At 40.6% G+C, this 20899-nt stretch overlaps 1 pseudogene; it reads left to right on the forward strand.

The window, feature by feature from the left end:
* Positions 1–2808: 2808 nt before the first annotated feature.
* LOC136397857 (large ribosomal subunit protein P1 pseudogene) lies at positions 2809–3309 on the forward strand (annotated as a pseudogene).
* The last annotated feature ends 17590 nt before the right edge of the window (positions 3310–20899 follow it).

Here is a 20899-nt window from a genome sequence, read left to right on the forward strand (position 1 = left end):
TCCTTCAATTTGTTGACTCATCAAAATGTGCATAAAGAGGGGTCAGGATTATTTTCTGGTTACTTTCATTTTTTTTTTTTTTTTTGTATTTTTCTGAAGTTGGAAACTGGGAGAGACAGTCAGACAGACTCCCGCATGCGCCTGACCGGGATCCACCCGGCACACCCACCAGGGGTGATGCTCTGCCCCTCCGGGGTGTCGCTCTGTTGCGATCAGAGCCACTCCAGCGCCTGGGGCAGAGGCCAAGGAGCCATCCCCAGCACCCGGGCCATCTTTGTTCCAATGGAGCCTCGCTGTGGGAGGGGAAGAGAGAGACAGAGAGGAAGGAGAGGGGTGGAGAAGCAGATGGGTGCTTCTCCTGTGTGCCCTGGCCAGAATCGAACCTGGGACTTCTGCACGCCAGGCCGACGCTCTACCACTGAGCCAACTGGCCAGGGTTGGTTACTTTCATTTTTAAGGAACATTACTAAAGAGCGGCTGGGACTGGGGTGGAGGCTGGTATTCCCCTGGATGGTCTGGAATGTGTGAACCATTTGCTCCTAAGTGTTCTTCATTATTAAGGAAGATAAAACCTTGAGATTCATTAGCTGGCTGTAAATTCTCAAATTGTTTAGCCTTGTTTAATTATTTTGTCTCAGTTTCTCTTATTCCACTTATCAAGGAATTTTCTTAGATTCTCACTATACCACCTCATGGGTATGTAGGGAGAGGTATTTGGGTAGCTGAAAGCTTTGCTCTGTGACAAAAGTATATTTATAAATGTAACCAGGTTTCTTTTATGGGGCTGCCACTGATCATGCTGTGCTGTGGCTCTAGATCTGAACAATTCTAAAATTTATGTTTCTAATTTAGTATTCTTCATTATTTCAGAATATATCTAGCCATGTGAAAAGGAAAACTTAGGCTAAAGCCTAGCTAATCTGCTTGAAGATGAAGCAGTTTTCAGGGAAGTGGGAAGTTTTTAAGTAGTTAAATTAAATTCTGTGTTGCAAGAGAGCCCTGCAGACAGATCACTTGCTAATTCTAAAGCCCTGTGTACGCATAAAGGCACATGCACACCGAACAATAGGTCAATCTCTTATCCAGGTGTATATACATGACCTTATAATCCTCGATATCAATCATTTTGGTAAAAACAAAAAAATAACTAAATGAAATAGTTAACCAGATATTCCAATAACAGCAAAGATGTTTATTATGCAAAAGACATTGCTCTAAATACTTTGCATATTTTATCTTATTCTGTCTTGGCATTGATTTTATGAGATGGAGAGCAGCATTTATTTTTCATTTTACATATGAGGAAACACATATAAACAGAGAAATCAAACAACTCACCCAAAGTTACAGAGCAAGAAATTGGAAAAAGCAACATTTTAACATATGTAGTTGAATCTGTGCTTTTTACAAACCAGTATAATTGCATCCAATTTAAATGTTATATTTGTTTGACTGTATAGAATCTACAATGTGTTGAGCATATTATATAATTAAGTCACATTTTATTCAAAGCATCTAAATTTCTTTAGATTTAATTAAAATCAATGTAGGCATTTTAATACCTTTGTGGTAGAGTTGTCATATATATAAAACATTTTCAATAAATTTAGTAAAATGTCACTTCACATGCCTTTATACTGATGTATCCACTGTCAAGGTGGTCAAAAGATAATTTGAAAAAAGAGACAATCATTCTCTCTGCATCATAGATGCATAGTTACCCCAGAATTTGTCTTGCTAAGGATCAGTCCCTAGGCGAAGAGGCCAGGATTTCAATGTGAAGATTGAAACCTAGAACCTAATTCTAAGTATTGGAGCCTTGCTTAGACTCCAGAGTATAGATTAGTTTTCAGAAGCAGCTATGTTCATCTCCAGGATACTTGCCAAAACAACTGAGCAACTGTAATCAACAAGCAAAATAAAATCCATTTGGATGAACTAATTTGTTTTACTAATATGCAATTATCTAAATTCACTAGGAAAGGAGGTATTCATTTTATTCAATTCTGGTGCTTGGAATAGTGACAACTTGCTTAAACAGAAGTCAATCACAAGCATGTCTAGCTATCTGTCACAATGAAAAGTCTGGAAAGAAGAAAATAAAGAAGGAACATAATCTTCCAAGCAGCCAAAATGATGTCTAATTTCTAAAATGCCATTGAAAATTTGGTAAAGCCTTTGATAAGATCCAATTGAATTTTATCAACATAAATGAGTTTTCTGCCTGTCTTTCACTGTATTGAATGAAATCAGCAGTGTATTTTTTATCAAAATCAGAGATTATGTTTGAAATGGTACTGTTAAAATAATACAGTATGAGCTAAGCAGAATAGTAGGATCCCAAGATGTCCATGCTCTCCTGCCCAGAAACTGTGAATATATTATCTCACAAAGCAAAGTGTAATTATGATAGAAGATGGCATTAAGTTTGCTAATTAGTCAATCATGAATTACCCAGGTGTGCCCAATATGATCACTAAAGCCCCTGAGTGGATGGGTCCTTAAATGATCTTTAAAAGAAAGACAGGAGACACGGAAAGTCACAGGAGTAAGAATAAAATTTGCTGGCTTTGGAGATGAAAGTTGGATATGAACCGTAAACATGGTCTCTAGAAAGGTGAAAAGGGTAGGAAAGAATCCCCTAGAGCTTCCAGAGAAAAATACAGATCTGATTTGATTTTTAGTCCACTGAGACCCATTTCAGACGTTTGGCCTCTAGAATTGTAAGGTAAAAATCTTCAGAAAATTTACAGAAGTGATAGAAAATTAACACAGGTTATTTGGTTCATGAAAAATTCATTTGGCCCTTTCCCCAGCTGCAGCTAAGGTGCTCGGTTCTTCCGAGGAAGCCAAGGCCGCGTTGGGGTGAGGTCCTCACTTCATCCGGCGACTAGCACCGATCCGGCAGCGCTCGCCCAGCACTCGCCCACACCATGGCCTCTGTCTCGGAGTTAGCCTGCATCTACTCGGCCCTCATCCTGCACGACGATGAGGTGACGGTTTTGGAGGACAAGATCAATGCCCTCATTAAAGCAGCTGGTGTAAATGTTGAACCTTTCTGGCCAGGCTTGTTTGGAAAGGCTCTGGCCAATGTCAACATTGGGAGCCTCATTTGCAGTGTAGGAGCTGGTGGACCTGCCGCAGCAGCTAGTGCTGCACCAGCAGGAGGTTCTGCCCCTTCCACCACTGCTGCCCGAGCTGAGGAAAGAAAGTGGAAGCGAAGAAAGAAGAATCTGAGGAGTCTGATGATGACATGGGCTTTGGTCTTTTTGACTAAACTTCTTTTGTAACATTCAATAAAAAGCTGAATTCTGCTAAAAAAAAAAATCAGTTTGGGAGACTTGATGAGGGACCCCCCCCCCCCAAAGAGATAAACAACTGTCATTTGAAACTTGATTGTTGTACCATGTATTATCCTGTTTGTACTCAGATAGATCCACGCCCCCCCCTCCCCCGTGCCACGTTTAGTGGAGAAGGGTAGTCACTCTACACATTTAATTTCCCTGGTCCCTGTGTGAGCTGATTTCCTGCTGGGTTCAGCCAAAGGGTTCAGCAGAAGGGAGAGTTTAGTGGGAGCAGGAAGAAAGGCGAAGCCAGAGCAGCTCTGCCCACCTCTCTCTGCCTCGGTTAGTAGCTCTAGAGCTCATTCAGGTTTTACTTTTGTTTCAGCAAAAGCTGTAGATGAATGCTTGATTCACCGTTTCTGTGATCCCATCCTGCACTGGATGTTGCAGGCATTGTGTTAGTTCTTACTAGATGGTCTCAGATTCTTAGCTCCAGAAATACTTTCTCCCCACTGTTCTTTAGTTTTTGTGGATTATCATTGAGAAACTTCATTCTCACCTGAAAGGCTTGCTTATCACCTGTGGAACCAAACCCTTTGACTATATTCTCCCTATCTGATATACCTAGAGAGCATTTGTTTTTATAACAGAACCTGTGGTGGATCAATAAGTTTCTGAGTAATATGAAGTTTCCTAGGTAACTCTAGATATATTTATAATAGTTATGGCTCTTGGTGAGGAAGCTTATCTTTTGCATGACTATAATAGGACTGATGAATAGAGAAAAAAAGTCAGGGAACAGTATTCTGTATAATATGATGAAGATGTGGTTGATGATGATACTGTTGCAGCTGTCATCCCTTGTTATGGTGATGACAACAATATCAACCATGATGAGAGAATTCTAGAGGTAACACATTACTATCAAATAGAGGTTTTGCTGGCCTTTGTTATCAAAACCAGTAATATGTGAGTGGGTGATTTGCCATTTTGTAGCTGTGGCATAATAAACCCTTTCACTGCTCAGTGTTGGTTCTGGATATATAATGTGAGGACGGCAATATATACCCATGAATTTGAGGAGGATATTAACTAAGTATAAAAAAACCTGATAATCTCTGACACACAAGAAGCAATAATTCATGGTAGTAACAAGGCTGAGCTTTTATACTGAAGTCGTGTTAGTACCAAAGGATTCTGCCTTTCCTGAAGGTGAACTCTCGCCTTTTAAAAGTTGAAGTCCTCTAACATTTGTTTAGGATTCACCTTCAGTTCTTTTTACTTATAATCCTGATGCACTGCTTGCCTAGCGTAGAGAGCTCCAAATATTGTTCACTCCTAGCTCTTGTGTTGCTCCGCTCCATCTGCCTGATGGATTTCACGTTGCCAATCTGACTGTAGCTTCCTCATGCTACCTGTCACCACATACTCATACTAAGCTCTGTCTACCTGGTTGGTCTCTTTCCAGTTATTTGCTGCTAGGCTGCTCCTATGCCAAGAGACCCTCTTCCCTCACTTAACCCTTCTGTGCCTGAGCTATGAACGACATCACAGGAGTCACTGTGCATATTATTTGTGAGCACTCTCAGGTTCCAGAGGACAATGATGATATCCTGTTTCTAGCATGAAAAGAAAGACACTCCATATGGGAACATTGGAAACGACTGAACTAATTGTTGTCCCCCTTTTTCTATGAAATAGTGGCTAAAGCCATTTTCTGCAAATGAGCATTGTTAATCACTGGATCATTAACCTTTACAATGTCATGTGTTCTCCATAGCACATTCAGTTGAACGATTGCCAGAGGTAACAGTTAAGGGACCATTTCACATAGATGAACATATTAATGCTTTATTTAGTTCTAAATGCACTGTGAAGGATTTAGATGAGGGCTAACCTATGTTAAGGAAGCCATATATTAATACCTCAAAGAACAATCTCACATCAAGGAAGTGAAGTTTGACAGATAAAATATAGCCTGCCTTCCAATTTTTCTCATTTCTTTCTTCCCTATTTTTCACTGTCTCATATTTTGCTTTCTCCCCTTTCTTTCAATAGAGAACACACACTAACCAGCTTGCACACAAGTAGAGAAAAGATTACTGCAGTGTGTGTGTGTGTACATGTGTACACATGCACTCTGAAGTTCATTGCTGTGATGGGCATCTCTGCCATTCTGGGTGGAAGTGATTTGTCTCTTCATGCCTTCTGTTTGTAGGCAGGTGCCACTTGTTTCCTGGCTCAGAACATGATTTCGTACCTGTTTTATTCTTGTTTTATTGCTCCACTAATTTATATTCTAAAAGCAAGTTGTTTGTTGGATTAACTCGTTACATTCATATTTTTGTCTGAATAAATTTATATAATTTCTCTAAATTTTAATATACTTTACCAAAAGTGTCTAGGTTAAAATTAATTAATAATAAATGTTTATCAAAATAGTTTGTAGTTAGCTTTCTATTAGTGTATGAGCAGCATATTAAAAGACAGTTGAATATACAGATATTGATAGACTTACAACCTACGCAACTTACGACCATTTGACTTTACGACCACAATCACTAGCCATGACTGCTCCACATCTGACAGCACAAGCGTTACCCAGCTGGGCATATGACAGTGTGGACCAGCTTCTGGCAGCACTACCATCTCCACATGCACCATTTCAACTGTTATCCCAGACTTGGTACAGCAATTTGTGTTTTGTGTCTTGGATATTTTTCATCAAACCCCTCCCAAGATGTCTACCAAGAGGAAATTGTCTTTGTCTTTGACTTAAAGATTTTTATAACATCATTGCACAGTACTGTATATATAGCCTACTCAACTTACAACCAAATCGTGTTACGACCTGTCTGTCGGAACCAGTCGTGGTCCTAAGTCGAGCACTAGCTGTATGTGATCTACTTGGTCTAAACATTGAGAAATACACCGTGTAGTAGAAAACCAACCCCATTCAAAGAAAGCAACTGGTTAAAAATTTGATAATATTAAGCTATTTTATGGCAGACTTGCCCTGGTAGCTCAGTTAGTCAGAGCATTATCCTCATAGACCAAAGTTACATGTTCAATCCCCTGTTAGGGCACATACAAGAATCAACTAATAAATACATAAATAAGTGGAACAAAAATTTGTATTTCTCTCTCTCTTTCCCTTCTCTCTATCTAAATATTGATCAATAAAATTTTTGTTTTGTTTTGTTTTGTTTTAGTGAAGTGAAAGGCAGGAAGTCAGAGACAGACTCCCACATGTACCTCAACCAGGATCCACCCCACAAACCCCCTACAGTGCGATGCTCTTCCCATCTGGAGCATTACTCAGTTGCTCAGTAATCAACCTCTTCATAGTGCCTGAGGCAGAGGCTATGGAACCATTGTCAGTGCCTAGGGCCAACTTGCTTGCACCATTCGAGTCATGGCTGAGGTAGGAGAAAGGACAGAGAGAGAGAGATGTGAGAGGGGCAGGGATGGAGAAGCAGATGGTCACTTCTCTTGTGTCCCCTGACTGGGAATAGAATCTGAGACTTTATACATGCTGGGTGATGCTCTTCCAGTGAGCCAACTGGCCAGGGCAAAAAATAAAAAATAAATAAAAAATTAAGAGGTGTACCATGCAATGTATCTTCTCAACTCTACATATCTTCAAGTTAGAGTTTTATATGTATTTAACAAAATTATGAGCTTTTCTCTCAAGAAAGTTGGGGGTGGGACAAAATAATTGTTCACAAAAAGTAATGGAGTAGAATTAAATTATACAAAGGTGCACTTCTGTATATTAACTAATACTTATAACAAATTACTATGGCATGCCTCTAAACTGTTGTTGGTACTCTGTGTATCTAATATTTTCTCTGAGAATCTCTGTTCTGGGACCTAACACAGAGACCTTGAAGGCTGGGATCATTGAATAAAACTTCTGAGATTTTGTATTTCAGGATTCAATCATCAAATTCTTTCACTTTGTTAATACCATCAATCAACTCTAATTTTTCCTGCCATATACGCATCATTGATGTTAGGCTGCCTCTATGCAATGCCAGATCTACCAGCCAGCTTCATCAAGCAGATGAAAATGTCTGTCAAACTAATCACTCCAAGCTGTGTAGACATGGCAACTTACTGATTCAATTAATATTTCACTCTTCATAATGCTTCACTGGTGTCATGAGGACAAAGTCACTGGATCTTTTTATTTTCTTTTACAGAGGCAGAAGAGAGAGTCAGAGAGAGGGATAGATAGGGATAGACAGACAGGAACAAAGAGAGAAGAGAATCAATTACCAGTTTTTTGTTGCGACACTTTAGTTGTTCATTGATTGCTTTCTCATATGTGCCTTGACCGTGGGCCTTCAGTAGACCAAGTAACCCCTTGCTGGAGCCAGTGACCTTGGGTCCAAGCTGGTGAGCTTTGCCTCAAACCAGATGAGCCCGTGCTCAAGCTGGTGACCTTGGGGTCTCGAACCTGGGTCCTCTGCATCCCAGTCCGACGCTCTACCCACTGTGCCACCACCTGGTCAGGCTGGTTCTGTCTTGATTTAAATACTCCTTGATGCAGAGTATGCCCAGACATTTTGGCGTGTGAACAATTTGTCTTTAGCTCATATCACCTTAAATTTTACACCCTATTGGCCACCTGCAGGGATAACTGAGGCTCTTATTCTAGTTTATTTTTAAATCCTGATTTCAAAATTTATCCTTATTACAAAAGAGTCAAAATTATACCAGCCAAGATGCATACTAAAATATATGCAACTAAAAATCATTAGTATGAATTCTTCCAGATGTATTTTAATAAATGTTTTAATTTTTAATATTGTGCCTTAAATACTGTATTTCAGAAAATTTAGGAATTTGCCTGGTAGCCTAGAAATTGTTCGTGTAGACAGAGGCCAGTCTTGCCTACCTTAAAACCTCACGTGCCAGAAGTTTTACATGATCTTGTTTATTATTCAGAGCATTTCCTTATTTGAGCCTCTGCAGAGCTCTAAACTTAGTGTCAGTAGACCTGTGGAGAAGAAAAACAAAAAAGGGGCTTGGAAAAAATCATGTGACTTGTCAAGTCTGCCTATCTAGCTAGAGACCGAGTTGGGACTGGAGTTCAGACATGGCAACCTGTAGCCCAGATTTGTTTTAATATTTCAAACTTTTTACATTACTTTGGGAATAATTTGGAACATAAACTTGCTCAAATAGTAGCACTCTTAAGTAAGGTGATCATATGTCTCTATCTTCCTGAGACAATTAAATTTAAGTCATTGTTCCATGTTATTCATTAATAACACCCCTTTTCATTCTCAAAAGTTTCAGTGTTTGAATTTTACACTACGGAATTGGCTGTTAAAGTATAAAACTGACTTAACTTTAGAATTTTAAGAGATTTCAACTTTAGAATGAGGTCTCAGTTAAAAAAAATGCATACCATGATGCTTTCATCAAAATTTTATCTACTTTAGAATCTAGCTTTTACATATTCCAATTTATAATCTTTAGCCTCAGATTTTCTTAAAAATTCTGGTTATACTTACTATTTTGAATTTAGTCTGTACAGTTGAGTTATATCAGTTATAAACTGATATCTGTACATAGACATGACCCTGCTTTTGCCTTGGTGTTTTAAGTTCTGGTATCTTCCCAAATTGTTTCTCCTGTTTTTGAACCTCTTCCCCTTATCATATCTCAATTCTAATAGTTGAGAATACATCTTTCCTATTATAAAGCTAGTTAGCATGCTGTTCTTTTTCTTTTTAATCTTATGACTATTAGAAAAAATGTTAAATCTTCTGAAATTCTCTAACATTTTACATAGTTATGCCCTCAATTCTAAAGCTTAATTACTTAGCTTGACAAGAGTAATAGTCCATGAGATTGATCTTCCCAATGAGTTTCTATATCCAGTAAGTGAGGGGTTTGCATGCCTAAATACTTGAGATCAAAATGTTGTTAGTAACTTCCAGTCTATTTGGAAATTAAGAGAGAAAACAATCACTATTATAACCCCCAGCCTTGGCTAGTGGCTCAGTGGATAGACCATTGACCTAGCATGAGAATGTCCCAGGTTTGATTCCTGGTCAGGGCACACAGGAGAAGCAGCTATCTGCTTCTCTTCCTCCCTTTCCCCATTTTTTTCCTCTTCCCCTCCTTCAGCCAGTGACTTGATTGCTTTGAGCGTGGCCCCAGCTGCTGAGGATAGCTCAGCTGGTCCAAGTAGGTCAGGCTCAGGTACTAAAAATAGCATGATACTTGAGCATCGGCCCCAGGTAGGGTTGCCAGGTGGATACTTGTCAGGAGTTTGTGGAAGTCTGCATTGCTATTCCCCCCCCTCACCTATAAGTAAATAAATAAATAACCCCATTCCCATTCCCAGATCTGTGCAACCATTACTACACACAATATATATTTTCACATCCTCTTGATATAGAAACTGGTTTCTTGATCAATTTTAGAAGGGACTGGAAGCCAGATAAGTAAATATGTGGTATCTGAAGCTCTACAGCTTGAACCCAAGCTATATCTCCACTATTTACTAAACAGTCTTATAATACATTTCTGAGTCGTATGGATTTTTCATTTCTTCACCTGTGATACAGAGATTATTACAATAATCTAAATCATAGGGTTGTTGTGAGGATTTAAGGAGTTATAATATGTGAAGCACATAGTGCATGCTACCTTTTAATACTACTACTATTTCAGTCTAGAGGGATCAGTTTGGATAAAAGGAGTGGACATTCAGTGAGTACTGATTGAATAGTATATTTGCTTTCAAGCAAAGTTCAGTACATGACCATGGTTTATGTAGCATGAGCTCTGCTTCTTAAAATAAGCATTTTTCTATGCTTTTAGCAGTCACGTATTCTGGAGCCTGTAGAGAAACAGGTTTAGCTGAGGGAGGAGAGTTCAAGTGAAAAGAGGCTAAGTGTTTGTGTTGTAAGAAAGCTGGCTTTTGTTTGATGTCCCTCCCTTATTGGAGAAGCCAGGAAGACCCAGTAGGCTTGCACAGGTCTGCAGATTAAAACTGGAGGACAGACTGTCTATCACCACAAGCAGCGCACCAAAATAATGTGATATGTTAGGAAGTAAAGGGAAAATAATGAGAGAGCACTAAAAGTTTTAAGGCACAGCCCAGTAATAGATATTAGGAGATAAAATCAAAACCTAAACAATCCCAAAGACAGAAAAATTATATCAGGAGAAAATGTGTGGAAAAACTGTGAAATTATAAGATTATGATACTGCTAACCTGAATCAGAATATTGTGTATAACATAGGTTATAGGTGAATTCATCTGTCTGACAGAGGTGAAGAAGTCAGTTTGTCAGAATGTGTAATCTCACTTAGGGAAATTCTGTTGCCCTCTACTAAGGAAGCCAGTGGATGGCCATTCTGAGATTGACAATCTACTCTTGAAATATAATACCTGTACCCTGAAAAAAAATATGAGCAATACATTTATTTATCTTTTCATGTGTGTTTGTTCCTTGGCAACCTTTTGTAGAAATATAAAAGTGTAAAAAAAATCTTAGAAAAGATGTACGTACATAAATAAAATAGATGAGTTCACTCTGTTAACATATATAAAAGAAGAAATGCTGAGGTAAAAATCAGGCAATGTTGAGTCACTGAGCCATTTATGACTATATAGTTGACAAACTGCAGTATTGAGCTCTGCGTATTTATAAAAACATCACAGATTGCTAAGAGAAGCCTTTCTGATAAAACTCAATATTGGGTTGAAAGGATCAGAGTTTGATGGTAAGAAGACTATTTTGGAAAAAGGCAAAACACTCACAATGCACGGTGAAAAGTAAGGGATAGGAAAGAAAATTGTAAATAGGAAGTAATAAGAGGAGAAGACTAAAAGTCCTTGATTCAGCCTTTGTGAGCAGCACAAGGTTTTTACATATCTGACAATCTTAGCATGAGACTGTCTATGAATTGTAACAGAAGCCTACTCAAACTATTTCAAGTAGAAGTAGGATTGCAAAGACACAGAAATGTCTCTGGTAGCTAACTTTAGTAGGTGAAGCCAGTTGGTAAGAAAAATGGAGAATGATCAGGAACCATCTCTCTTGTGTTTTGAAACATAGAATGTTTAAGAATATTTACTCTGATTTTTGTTTTTGTGTTTCAGATGGTTTCTTCTTGAGGACTCTCAGGTTGTACATCCCTTTAAGTCTCCATACTGCCCGCTCTGGATAAACCTCTAATGATCTTGGCACTTAGTTCCCAGATCTCACAATTTCATTATTGAAGTTGTTTGGGGTTTCATATTGAAATTTCATGGAAAGAGCATTGGGTTAGTATTGTTCTGAATGTATTGCATTTCCCTAGGTTAAGTGTCACACCAGTTATAACCTTCTATGGCCAAGGAGTTGGATAACCCTATAACACAGGGGTAGTCAACCTTTTTATACCTACTGCCCACTTTTGTATCTCTGTTAGTAGTAAAATTTTCTAACCACCTACCAGTTCCACAGTAATGGTAATTTATAAAGAGGAAAGTAACTTTACTTTATAAAATTTATAAAGCAGAGTTACAGCAAGTTAAAGCATATATTAATAATTATTAACCAAGTACTTTATGTCAGATTTTTGCTGTTTGGCAAAATAAATCTTTATAAAAAAACTTACTATACTTAAATCTATCTTTTTATTTATACTTTGGTTGCTCCTCTACTGCCCACCATGAAAGCTGAAACACCCACTTGTGGGCGGTAGGGACCAGCTTGACTACCACTGCTATTACACATTAATATTCACAGGATGAGTTGAAATAAGAAATTCTAAAGAAGAGAATCTGAACTTTATAGGTACACCAACTTAAGTCTTTTAGTTACCAAAGTCAATAAGCTCTTTTTACTCTTTATTCTCCTGAAACTATTAAAAAGTTAATAACTTTAATCTCCTTTTCCATCTTGCTCTCCACTTAAAATTCTTTATTTTACTTTCCTGATGTATAAATAGTGACTGATTTATATTAATGTCAAAAACTGTAAATATTTTTAAATATTTGAACCGCTCTCTTTTTTCAACTTTCTTGACTTTGTGGACAATCATTTCCCTTCTGTGTACTATTACTGTATATTAAGATACACCTTCTATTTTATCTTAGCATTTTTTATGGCTCTATCACAAGCTTTATTTTCTTGTACCTCAGTCTTCCATGAGAGCATTCACATTCTTAGCTTCAATTAGCACTGCTTTATGGTGATGCTTTCCTGTCTATTCCAACCTCTAACTCTCACCTAAAATTCTAGCCCCCTTCCCATTTTTCACAGTAAAATCTTTTCTTTTCTTTTCTTTTTTTTTTTTTTACAGAGACAGAGAGAGGGAAAGACAGACAGAAATGGAGAGAGATGAAAAGCATCAATCATCAGTTTTTTGTTGCGACACTTTAGCTGTTCATTGATTGCTTTCTCATATGTGTCTTAACTGTGAGCCTTCAGCAGATCAAGTAACCCCTTGCTGGAGCCAGTGACCTTGGGTACAAGCTGGTGAGCTTTGCTCAAACCAGATGAGCAGCCCGTGCTCAAGCTGGTGACCTCGGGGTCTCAAACCTGGGTCTTCTGCATCCCAGTCTGACGTTCTATCCACTGTGCTACAGCTTAGTCAGGCCACAGTAAAATCTTATTTAATGTATCCTGATTGTTTCTGAGACAGCTCAAATCTGCAAGATATTATATCTGGTTAGCCTTATTTCTTAGAGAATGAGGTAGAGACAGAGATCCTGAGTTATTGAACCTAAAACAGCTTCCAAAATATATTGCAAATTATCTTGATGAAGGTAGAATGTTGTGAGTAGAGTGCAGAGCACATTCTTAGCAGCTGCAGCTGATGCAATGCTATGAGAATACTCCAGCTCCCAGAAGCCTCCTGGGCACACCCAGGAAGGAAGCTTGCCCACTATAAGGAAGTGACTTAGTGCCAACCATGCAGCTCCCTGATCTTTTCAGCCATTGGCTTTGAGGAACACGCTATAACACCCTATAGGCTGAACCCATGTATATAAGCTAGTTTACTTCCTGAATAAAGTGGATCTGCGTCACTGAATCTGGTCCCCAGAGTCGGGTCTTTGTGTCTCCAATGTCTTCACCCCCCAGCAGGACTTGTCCACAACTGGCATGCAACGTGGGGCAGGGACCTAACCGGCATCCAAGGGACAGGTGAGTGACCCTCTGCAATGGGAAACCTTCTCCCTCACTCTCGAGCCCCACAGGCTCAAGCCCTGCACGCCCTATTGCAGAGTAGGCAAGTTGAAGTTTGTGAAAAGGATCCCTGTACTTACTGGGAGATTCTCTCTGGCCTCAACCCCTGGACTGATGATGCGCCTCTCTGAGACCCAGATACTTGGGCCTGAGCTCTCTGATGCGTTCGTTTGGCTGAGGTGCATGGGGGGCAAGCCTTCCCTCTAGGCCTCACTCCTGCCTTATTGGCAATACATGCCTGCTTGACCGGTGCTCCTGCTGGGGACCCTCCACAGGAGCCAAAGATATTGCAGGCTGCAACTCTCTCTGAGGAGCCCCTACCTCCCTATTCGCCCCCCTCCACTGAGGAGGAAAGTAGTTTAGCCTCTGAGTTTGATAGACTTACAGCTGAGTGCGCAGAAACAAAACCAGCTGAATTGCTAACTGCACCATCAGCTCTGCGGCTGGAAAAAGCAGAAGTCTCTACTTCCACATTCCCTGCCAGAGCTCAATGCCCCACCCCAGCCTCTCAGACGCCATTTTCTCCAACACGTGTTCCTGCTGCAGACCCATGGGCCAACCTATATGCCCCCATGTGTCTTTTTTCTTTCTATCTGTCTGTCTTGTCTATTTTTCTTTATCTCTCACTCTCTTTTTCTCCCCTACCCTCTCTCTGAAATGACGCTGGAAGGACCCAGCCATGACACAGTGGCAGGGATCACACCCTCTTCTAATGCAAGGGAGAGGTTATGCTTGTGTTTTTCAGCCAATTTGGATCCCAGGAACCCCCAACCTGCTTGACAGGGTTTTTTGGGCACCCACTAAGTGGTTCAGTCTTCACCCATCCAAAGCCACAGCCCTGGCCTCCTCCACACCGACTACGTGTGAGGTGAGGAAGTCCTTAGTGCTCCAGAAGAAGACCTCTAGACTGGCATGCATGCCCCATCACCTGGGGGGATTGCGAGCTGGTATTTTCAGTTCATCTTTGGAGGATGGGAGGAATTCGGCCGGAGTTGTGATTTGCAGACTCCAGAAGGGAAATGGTGGCAGCTGTGGCAGGAGGATGAATGGAAGCCAGGCTTGCATCACCGAGTGGTCGCTGAAATGACAGGGAGTGCCTGCTAAGCCATTGGTGGGTTCTCTGACCTTTTGGGTTATAGGGGTGGATACCATCATGCTATCCAGAGCAGAGATGGAATGCTGACTGCCATTGCCATGTGCTCCTCTTTGGGACAGTGTAAGACCCGCCAGCATGGCAGGGATGAGGGGGTGGCTGAGGCCTCATGTGAATGGACTGTTTTCCTGGACTACGACCCAAGTGAACACTGGCTCCTTTGTTGGATAGACTTACGGATTTTAGACAATGTGAAATACCATGATGGGTGTGGGGGGGCGGCTTAGCTGGAGGCCATCCCCTGCCCCGGGAAGCTTTTCCCATGGCTAGAAAGAAGTCTGAAGAGATTTTGAGCTTTTGGCAAAGTGCTCAGAGACTGGTGAAATGTACCTTTGTAATTGTTTGTAATTTGTGTAATGTGCCTTGCAACCATATGCAGTACGCAGCCCACGGCAAGCAATCCATTCTGTGTTTGGATGCTGGGACCTTTGTGGGAAGGGGGCATGCATGGATCTACATCCATTTTTTACAATCAAAATGGAACTGTGTTTAACGGCACCTAGAAGGTTTCTGTAATACAATGGGAGGGAAATGACATCCCAACCCCTAGGAGGAATCCCCTGTTTAAGACCTCCATTCTATTTCCTAACTAGTCAAACATTACAGAAGCTTGCCTCATTGTTTAATCCAGCTAATCTATTAGCATATAGTATAATAGGTATTATAGTTGTTTTAGTTCTACTAGGGTTCCATTGCATAATGCGTAGCATTCAAAAGCTACAACAACAGCAAGCTGTCATTCATCAAGTCCAATTGGCCTTAATTAAAACAGAAGGGGGAGATGTGGGTGGAGCACAGAGTGCATTCCTAGCAGCTGCAGCTGATGCAATGCTATGAGAATATTCCAGCTCTCAGAAGCCTCCTGGGCATACCCAGGAAAGAGGCTCGCCTGCTATGAGGAAGTGACTTAGCGCCAACCAGGCAGCTCCCTGATCTTATCAGCCATTGGCTATGAAGAACATGCTGTAACACCCTATAGGCTGAACCCATGTATATAAGCTAGCTTACTTCCTGAATAAAGTGGATCTGCGTCACTGAACCTGGTCCCCGGAGTCGGGTCTTTGCGTCTTCTTCGTCCTCACCCCCCGGCAGGACTTGTCCACAGAATGTAAGAGTTTAACACCTGGATTCTAGAGCCAAGCATTCATGTTTCTAATGTTAACTCTTTCATTTGTTGAATTCCCTTAGGAAGACTGCATCTTCAGTTTCTAAATTTTCTCCTAAGTAAGGCATAGATAATTATACATTGTAATTATTCTGAGGATTGATCAAGATGCAAGATAGATCTGCTAAAGTTTCTATTTATATCATATGAATTCTTTTTTTTAATCTTTTTTTTTATTTATTCATTTTAGAGAGGAGAGGGAGAGAGAGAGAGAGAGAGAGAGAGAAGAAACAGAGAGAGAGAAGGGGGGAGGAGCTGAAAGCATCAACTCCCATATGTGCCTTGACCAGGCAAGCCTAGGGTTTCGAACTGGTGACCTCAGCATTTCCAGATCAACACTTTATCTACTGCGCCACCACAAGTCAGGCCCGTATAAATTCTTTATATGTGATTGGCAAATAAGGCCATTATGTTTAGTCATACATGATTTTCCTTGTTCTGTTCATATTTTGTGTTAGTATGTAACAGAAGCTTAATGAAAAGTGCATTAACATAGCTAAGCACAGCAGGTTGTAAAGGAACCCAACATTAAATAGATTCACTCAATTTTTTCTTCTGGATCAATCTGGCCATATGCTTTGTCATGAATATTTCTCTCATTCTCACCAATCTCTTTATATTCTTCTCTTCACTAATCAGCATCAAACTTTCTTTTTACCCTCTATCATCAATCTACATTCAACTTTATTTACAATATATATAAAATTCTATGTTTACTATTATTTCTTTATTAGGAATTTTAAATATCTTTAACATTTTTCTTGAGTATTTATTTGGATCATTATAATTTTTGTTGGTATACTGGTTACAAAGTTGTAGAGGTTTAAGTGATCTACTCTGAATTATTATTTTTCCCTATGTACACTATTATTCTGGTGCACAAGTTTGAAGAATATGATAATTTTCAGAAATGTAAACACCTGTACATATAAAGTGTTTAGAACAGGACTTGGCCTAGAGTATGTTTTAGGAAATTTTCACTTTGTTCGTGGCCAGGATTTGAGCACTAAAATATGATATAATGTGACTTAGCCTTGCCAGCGCACTCAGTTGGTTAAAGTGTTGTTCCATTACGCCAACGCTGTGGTTTCAATCCATGGTCAGGGCATGTATAAGAATAAACCAATGAATGTATATAAATAAGTGGAAAATAAATTGATATTCTTCTCTCTTCTTTCTCATATATATATATATATATATATATATATATATATATATATATAGAGAGAGAGAGAGAGAGAGAGAGAGAGAGAGAGAGAGGGTCCTCTGGTTACAACAGTCTCAATATATTATGTTTCAAGTGTCAACACTCTCATAAAAACTTAAAAAAATTGAGACATGAGTGTTTCAGTTTACGTTGTTAGTGTTATACTTAGGGACTACGTGGGTGAACTAGTTTGGTTATGCACGGTGGAAGAATATGCAGTAATGCTGCCTATGAGTGAGGTAGTTGGCATCCCACAGTACATTTACCTACTCCATTTTGGACTGTTAAAAGTGCAAGTGTTGAAAATGGCGCTGGAGTAGGCGGACATACCAACATCTACCTCCCAGAACCAAAGTGGATTACAAACTAATTTTAAGAACTAGCATCTGGAAAAACCAACTTTGGACTAAACTAAGAGGACTCTTCAACCAAGGAACACTGAAGAAGCCACACCGAGACTGGTAGGAAAAGTGGAAACGGCTGCCCAGCTTCCCGGAGCGAATGGTAGCAAGGAGAGACTCGCGTGGTGGGAAGTGAGTTTAGCAGAGGGGGAAGGGTCCGGATCCCCAGGAACAGAGCCCCAGCCTGCAGCCCCAGAGCAAAGAAGAGGCAGTATTTAGCTAGAAATAAGTCAAGATACTGTTTGTGAGAAAGAGTCTGATTTCTCAGACCCAGGATCCTTCTTAAAGGGACCACACAGAACTCTCTCACAACCACTCACCCGGGGCTCCTGGGGACAGGGAGAGAGGAGAAGACCAGAGTAACAGGAAGAGAGTGTAATCTAGGAGTCACAGGGAGAAACATTTTGGGAGATAGTCACCGTAACCTCTGGGACGAGTCACTCCCCAAAGCTGAAGTGAATATTTCCCTCAGAAACAGCAAAACCAGCAAAGGGAAGCAGGAGAGCAGCCAAACAAGTTCCCCCACGGCACTCAGAGCAGAGTCGCATAGAAGGAGGGAGCTTTTGGGTCTACAGTAGTGAGTCTTAGGCTCCGAGCTGCAACGCCCCCACCCACTCAGCTGAGGGATCACCGGAGGGTGGGCGGCAGCTGGAGACAAAAGCGCGGTTCCGCTGGCAGGGGCTGAAGCCAGCTGGCCACCACTGGGCTCAGGTGTGAGCTCAATCTTGCCTGGCTGGGGAGAAGGGGGCGTGCAAAAGCGATCAAGCTCAGCTGCCGGCAGCCTGTAATCCAGCCTGCGGGAGAAGGGCGGGAACCCCAGAAAAGGTGGAGACCAGCCCCTGAGCAAGGGCAGAGGAGCACAGCCTTGCCCTGCCCATGCAACCCAGGCTTGCAGTTTGACTTGGTAGCCAGCTCCTGCCGCGGGGGTGGAGCCAAAAGCCCAGAAGAGGAGGAGTTCTGCTACTGAACTGAGCTTTGGCACGCAGTCCTGCCCGGCGGTAGAGCCAAGGCTAACAGCTGTCCCCTGAACGGGCTCCTACTGCAAGGGCAGGGCGAAAGCCCAGAAACAGGCGGAGACCCGCAGCTGAGCAAAGGTGCTCACCAGTGCCCTCAGGACTGAGCATAACATCACACACAGGGGCGGGGCAAAGGCCAAGGCCACCAACTCTTGTACACCCGAGCGAGTGATCACAGTCACTCTTGTGAAGAGAAAATGCAAAGGCAGAGAAATACAACACAAATAAACCAAGAGAAATCCCCAGAAAAGGACCTAAGTGAATCAGATATAACCAAATTACCAGATGCAGAGTTTAAAATAATGATTGTTAGGATGCTTAAAGATATTAGAACAACCATAGATGGCCATTACCAAAACCTAAATAAAGAGATAACAAATATAAAAAAGGACATTGAAATTATAAAAAAGAATCAGTCAGAAATGACAAATACAATATCTAAAATAAAGAATACAATGGAAGGAATTAAAAGCAGGATGGATGAAGCAGAGAATCGAATCAGCGAGTTAGAGGACACGATAAATAAAGGCACGAAAGCAGAGCAGAAAAAAGAAGAGACTCAAAAAGTCTGAGGAAACTCTAAGAGAGCTCTGTGACAACATGAAGAGAAATAACATCCGCATCATAGGGGTTCCTGAAGAAGAAGAGAAAGAACAAGGGATAGAGACTTTGTTCAAACATATCATAGCAGAAAACTTCCCCCAATTAAGGCAGGAAAACATTTCACATGTTCAGGAAGCACAAAGAACTCCATTAAGGAGAAACCCAAAGAAACCAACACCAAGACACATCATAATTAAAATACCAAAGCTAAATGATAAAGAGAAGATATTAAAAGCTGCTAGAGAAAAAAAGACTATCACCTACAAAGGAGCCCCCATAAGGATGACTAATGACTTCTCAACAGAAACACTTGAGCCCAGAAGGAAATGGCAAGAAATATTCAAAGTAATGCAGAACAAGAACCTACAACCAAGACTACTTTATCCAGCAAGGCTATCATTTAAAATTGAAGGAGAAATAAAAAGCTTTACAGACAAAAAAAAAAAAAAAAACTCAAGGAATTCACTGCAACCAAACCAAGGCTGCAAGAAATGCTAAGGGACCTGTTGTAAACAGATCAAAGGAAAAAAAGAATATAGCAAAAGAGGAAAACAGTTTTTTGTTTTGTTTTGTTTTGTTTTGTTTTTTGTATTTTTCTGAAGCTGGAAATGGGGATAGACAGTCAGACAGACTCCCACATGCGCCCGACCGGGATCCACCCGGCACGCCCACCAGGGGGCGACGCCCTGCCCACCAGGGGGCGATGCTCTGCCCCTCCGGGGCTTTGCTCTGTCGCGACCAGAGCCACTCTAGCGCCTGGGGCAGAGGCCAAGGAGCCATGCCCAGCACCCGGGCCATCTTTGCTCCAATGGAGCCTCTCTGCGGGAGGGGAAGAGAGAGAAAGAGAGGAAGGAGAGGGGGAGGAGTGGAGAAGCAGATGGGCACCTCTCCTGTGTGCCCTGGCCGGGAATCGAACCCGGACTCCTGCATGCCAGGCTGACGCTCTACCACTGAGCCAACCGGCCAGGGCCAGGAAAACAGTTTTAAAGAAAAAAATGGCAAAAAACAATTACATATTAGTAATAACCTTAAATGTTAATGGATTAAATGATCCGATCAACAGACATAGGGTAGCTGTGTGGATAAGAAAACAGGACCCATACATATGCTGTCTACAGGAGACACACCTTATCAAAAGATGCACACAGACTGAAGATAAAAGGATGGAAAAAAAATATCTCACACAAATGGAAATGAAAAAAAAAGCTGGGGTAGCAATACTTATATCAGACAAAATGGACTTTAAAACAAAGACCATAGTTAGAGATAAAAAAGGTCACTACATAATGATAAAGAAAGCAATCCAAAAGGAAGATATAACCATTATAAATATCTACGCACCTAATATAGGAGCACCTAAATATATATAGCAGACTTTGATGGACTTAAAGGGCGAGATCAACAGCAATACTATAATAGTAGGGGATTTCAATACCCCACTAACATCACTAGATAGATCCTCAAGAAAGAAAATTAACAAAGAAACAGCAGACTTATTGGAAACACTACATCAACTCGATTTAATAGATATCTTCAGAACCTTTCACCCTAAAACAGCAGAATATATATTCTTTTCAAGCGCTCATGGTACATTCTCTAGAATAGACCACATGTTAGGACACAAAAGCAGTCTCAACAAATTTAAGAACATTGAAATCATATCAAGCATTTTCTCAGATCACAATGGCATTAAACTAGAAATCAACCACAATAGAAAAATTAAAAAACATTCAAACACTTGGAAACTAAAGAGCATGTTATTAAATAATGAATGGGTTAACATTGAGATCAAAGAAGAAATTAAAAAATTCCTAGAAACAAACGATAATGAGCATACATCAACTCAAACTTTATGGGACACAGCA

This window comes from Saccopteryx leptura, chromosome 3, assembly GCF_036850995.1.
Source record: "Saccopteryx leptura isolate mSacLep1 chromosome 3, mSacLep1_pri_phased_curated, whole genome shotgun sequence".
Classification (NCBI taxonomy): Eukaryota; Metazoa; Chordata; class Mammalia; order Chiroptera; family Emballonuridae; genus Saccopteryx; species Saccopteryx leptura.